This window comes from Eumetopias jubatus, unplaced genomic scaffold, assembly GCF_037043125.1.
Source record: "Eumetopias jubatus isolate StellerSeaLion01/CBP00866 unplaced genomic scaffold, mEumJub1_p1.0 scaffold_4, whole genome shotgun sequence".
Classification (NCBI taxonomy): domain Eukaryota; kingdom Metazoa; phylum Chordata; class Mammalia; order Carnivora; family Otariidae; genus Eumetopias; species Eumetopias jubatus.
In genome coordinates this window covers 89654627-89660123 of record NW_028274810.1, presented here as the reverse complement: position 1 = coordinate 89660123, position 5497 = coordinate 89654627, and positions in this window count along the sequence as shown.

The window sequence follows — 5497 nt, the reverse complement described above, 5'->3', positions numbered from 1 at the left end:
TGCCCAATGCAATGGTCAATGCCTGCTCCTCCTCATCAGCATCTCACCAGGTGACTGAGCCCCCCTACTTGAACACATCCTCTCCGAAACTTCCCGGACCTTACTGTTGTGGTTCCCCTCGCACCTCATGGAACCCCTTTTCGGTCTCCTTCTCCTTCATCTCTCCAAGGTCCAAGCTAGAGTTCCTTGGAAGTCAGCCCTTGGACCTCTCCACTTCCCCAGCTCACTCCGGGGTGCTCCCCTCTGGTCCTGAGGCTTTACATGCATCCTACATGCTGATGACTGTAGATTTGTTTCTCCAGCCCAGGCTTTCCCACTCAACTCTAGAATCACACATCCCTGCTCAGCTATTTAACAAGAAACCCAAACTCAATATAGCCACAACTGAAGTCTTAATTTTTACCCCCAAACCTGATCCTCCCTTGGGCTTCCCATCTCAGCAAATGGCAACTCCATCCTTCCCATTGCTTGGGGAAGGTCATGGCTGACTCCTCTTTCCCATACTCACACCTGACCCAGTGCAAATACTTCCAGCCCTACCTTCAAAAGATGTCCAGAATCTGACCCTCACCACCTTGATGCTACTAATTGCACTGAGGCACCATCTTTTCCTGCCCGGATCTGTATAAAAGCCTTGGGGTTCCCTTCTTCTGCCCTTGCTCCTCCCTCAACCTTCTATTCTCCATACAGTAGCCAGCAGGATCTTTTAAAAACATGAGTCAAATCACTTCCATCCTATTTTCAAATGCTACAAAGGCTCCCTTGTCACTTGAAGAACATCTTAGCACCTTTCCATGACCTAGAAGGTCCTACCTGAGCTGTGCATGCCCCTCCTCACCCACTCTTTGCTTGCTTTCCCCTCCCTCCCTTCAGCCACTCTGGCATCCCTGCTGATCTTGGAGCAGCTAAGCACAATCACACCTCAGGGCTTTTGCACTTGCTCTCCCCTCTGCCTAAAGGAGACTACTCTGGATCCATCCGCAGGGTTCACTTCTGCTCATCAATAAGGTTTTCCCTGGCCACTCCTCATAAAGAAGCACCCCATCCTCCCTCCCTCACCTCTGCCACTTTCTAGCTTTCTTTTTTTTTTTTTTTTTACTTTTCTTCCTGGCATTCATCACCATCAAAGGGACATTCTCAGCATTTTATTTATTTGCTTATCGTATGTCTCCCCACTAGAATGTCAGCTCCACAAAGGCAGGGACTTGGTTTCATCTTCTGCTGTATTACCCAGAACAGTTCCTGGGTCATAGTAAGTGCTGAGTAAATATATACAAAATGCATGCAAGTGTTTGAATAACTGAGAAGTTATTTGTTGGTATCATGGTGGCATCTTCCCTAAAGGGGAAGCATTTCAAGCATTTGCTTATGCAACAAACATTTTATGGGTTATTTTATTTATGTGCCGATTTTAAAACCTATCCGTCATGCTAAGATGAATTTCCACTGTATTCTCTGTGCCATGACCCTCCCTAGGCTCAGCCATGAGATGGAGCAATTACACATTCAATATTTTTTTGTTAAGCGTCTATTATGTGCCAACTATTGTGCTAGGGTCTAAAATTCAAAAAGGAGCAATCAAAATAAGATCGTCTCTGGAGAGAGGCAGATATGAAAATAAATAATTTAAATACACAATTGCCCTAAAAGCAAAAGTATTGGTGCGGATGTGATAATTGGACAGTCTCATGCATTTTCAGTGGAAGGGGCAAATTGGCACCACCTTTGTGGATGGCTTGTCCTTTTGGTCTGAATCTCCAATCTAGGAATTTACCTTCAGGAGATTACCACCCAAAGGCACAAAGACACAAGGATCCTCCTTGAACTTTTTTTTCCCATGATAGTGAAAAATTGGAAACACCCATGCCCAACCATAAGAGGTTGGTTATGAAAAATATGATAGATCCATCCAGCTGATACTAAGAGACCATTAAACATGATTCTATGGAAGAATATTTAGTGAAACTTGAAAAGATATTTGCAATATATTATTATTACAAGTGAAAAACTTTTAAAAACCAGATTGCAGAACAACATGTCAAGTGTGATGTCATTCTTATATATACACATTTGTATCTGTTTAGATCAGAAAGATGTTCAGAAATAGGGTCCCCACATGTTTCAAACGTGGTGGTTTCAATTGCTGAATCGAGGTGATGGGTGTATGGGTATTTACTATGCTACTCTTTCAACCTCTCTGTATGTTTGAAAAAAAAATCGTACAATATGAAGTTGAAAGAAAATGTGGTTATTTTTGAGTAGAGTAATTTGGGGAGGTTTTTTTTCTTCTTCTTTGTACTTTATATATTTAATTTAATTTTCTATAATGAGCCTCTACCACTTTTTTTGTTTGTTTGTTTAAAGTAGGCTCCATGCCCAGCATGGAACCCAGTGTGGGGCTTGAACCCACAACCCTGAGATCAAGACCTGAGCTGAGATCAAGAGTCAGACGCCTAACTGACTGAGCCAGGTGCCCCAACTACCACTTTTACAAAAATCATTAAGTGATTTCAAAATAAAATATAGCTCTTGTTACACAAAACGTTTAAATCAGTTTTGTTTTGTTTTAAAGATTTTATTTATTTATTTGAGAGAGAGAGAGAGAATGAGAGATAGAAAGCACGAGAGGGAAGAGGGTCAGAGGGAGAAGCAGACTCCCCGCTGAGCAGGAAGCCCGATGCAGGACTCGATCCGGGACTCCAGGATCATGACCTGAGCCAAGGCAGTCGCTTAACCAACTGAGCCACCCAGGCACCCCAGTTTTGTTTTGTTTTAGTAAGCTCTATCCCCAACGTGGAGCTTGAACTTACAACCCTGATGTCAAGAGTCACACACTCTTCAGACTGAGCTAGCCCAGGCACCCCTAAATAAGTGTAAAAAAAAAAGAATAGTTGCCCTGATAGATTAAAAAAAAGGGCAGGGGGAGGCAATGCAGACACCTGCCGATAGAGAATTGGGTAAATTAATTGTGGTAGTCACACATGTACTTTGCTACTGTTTAAAAAGGTGTTATCGAAAAGATATTTGTAGCACTTTGATAAGTAAAAAAAAAAAAGGCTGTAAAACAGTTTGTACAGTATTAACCCGTTTTTGGAAAAAAAAACAATGCATAATGCCCACCCCTAGAAAAAACTGGAAACATCCACGCCAAAATGTCAGCAGTGGTTTTCTTTGGGAAATGGCAGTGCAGCTGGTTCCCCCTTCCTTTGCTTATTTGTATGTCATAAATCAGCTTTGTCCGATAGAATGTTCTGCAGTGATGGAAATGTTCTGTATCTATTCTGTCCAGTAGGGCAGCCCCTAGCCACGTGTGGCTCCTGAGCACTTTCAGTGTGGCTCGTGAGACTGAGGAGTGGAATTTTACATTTTACTTAATTGTGTTTAATATAAATGTGAATGGCCGTGTGTACCAAGTAACTACTTACTGCACTGAGCAGTGAGGTTCCCAACTGTTTACAGAGAACACACAGTGGCTTTGCAAAGAGGGGAAAAAAAGAGCTTTTCTTTCTTCTTTTCTTGTTTGTTTATTTGTTCCGCTACTGGCAGATCTCCTTGGAGATCTTGGTAAGAGGCACTGAGTGTCAGGGCTTTGCAAACTGTGAAGTGCTGTACTGAGGAGGTGCTGCCATCTCTGACTCTGTCCTCTCATCCAGCCCCCTTTTCGTCCTTCCCTCCTGGGCTCTGAGATAGAGCCCTGGCTAGAGGCAGCATCTCTGGGTGGTCTCTGGAAGTGGGGAGGGTGTCCTGGGGTCTGGCCCTGGCCGCTAAGGAAGCATTCATTCACTCATTCATTCATTCATTCAACAGTCATTGTGAGCCCTCCCGCTCCTGGCTGGGCACTGAGCTAGCAGAGGGGACAGTGCGACGACGACGTGTGTATCAGTATCCCGTGGAGACGGGGTGGGACAGGCTGGGGAGTTACGGAGTGGAAAGTCACAGGGCTGGGACATGGAGGCCTGCCTAGGTCTGAGCTCCAGCGTGGCCTCCTCGGGGCCACCACTTAATCTCCCCCAAACCTTCACTTTCTCTTCTATAAAAGCCAGAAAGGAGTGACACTGCCCTGTGGAAGCACAGGGGTGGCCAGAGCTGGGAAAGTGCACTACAAAGGCTCGCAGAGATGTTCATGGGGGAATAATTGGGTAGCGAGAGTCAGTCCAATGCCTACCATAGATATTATTATTCTTATTTTATCACAATGCATTATGGATTCTTTAAGCATAGTTAAGATATCAACCTTAGGGGGCGCCCGGGTGGCTCAGTCGGTGAAGCATCTGCCTTCGGCTCAGGTCATGATCCCAGGGTCCTGGGATGGAGCCCCGCATGGGAGCCTGCTTCTCCCTCTCCCTCTGCCCGCCGCTCCTCCTGCTCGCACTCGCGCGCGCTCTCTCTCTTTCCGACAAAGAAACAAAATCTTAAAAAAAAAAAAAATACCAACCTTAGGAAGACCAAAAGAAGATGTAGTCATCCACCCACGAGATGGTTCCCTTGTGATGTTCCAGGCCAAGGGGGAGTAGGGTTCTGTCTGGAAATACGGACCCAGATTACAGTTCTCCCCTTGGGATCCTGGCAAGGGAACAGAGGGGACACATAAGGAAACAGGCAAGCTCCATGCCAGCGTCCCACTGGTATACGCCTGGCCACTGGGGACGCCGTGGTACAAGAGAGCCTCTGCTCTCAAGAAGCTTCCGAAGGAAGCAGGGAGGCAGATGTTCATCAAATAGCCACTCGAATATATAATTACAAAGTGTGATAAGGGTTAAGAGGAGTAAGCAGAGTGCTGTGAAGACATGTCATGGGAGATGAGTTGATCTCATGGGAGTAGGAGGGTCAGAGATGATGTCTCTGAGGAGAGCAGGATGTGAAGGGGCTTAATAAGGGATGATGGGCCCGGGTGGGAGGGAGACGAGTGCTCCCGAGGCCACTGTGGCTGGAACCAGTAGGCAGAAGGGATGGGGTCTGCTACATGGCTGGGGAAGGGGCAGAGCCCGCCGGGTCGGCCGGACCATGCTCGGGAGCCGATGAACCGTGGCAGGGGAGGGCCGGTGAGAACAGTTGTTCATTCTGGGATGAATGCTGGTGGGGCAGGATGGAAGCAGGGTGGGCACAGTGTGGCTGATGTAAAGGGGTGGCAGCGGGACGCAGAGATGGGGAGTGATTTGGGAGCTGTTTGGAGACTTGGCATTGGATTCGCCCTGGGGGAGGTGGCAGGGGGGGATCCTAGTGTGATAAGTTCTGTGAAGGAGGAAGGTCTGATTCAAGCTGACTTGAGGGCCTTCGGCGCAGGCCTCCCAGACGGAGCCCATCTCTGCCGGGCTGTGGAAAGGGTTGCAGCGCCCCACAGTGGAGACAAAGGGGAAAGAGTCTCCGCCGTCGGTCTCCACAAAGACAGTCCTCCGTGCGCTTGCGGAGCTCGCAGAGAAATGAAACTAAGGTTTGTTGAGTCCTGGCAGTGTGCCAGGCCCTGTTTCAAGTGCTTTACCTTCATCGCCGGATTTAG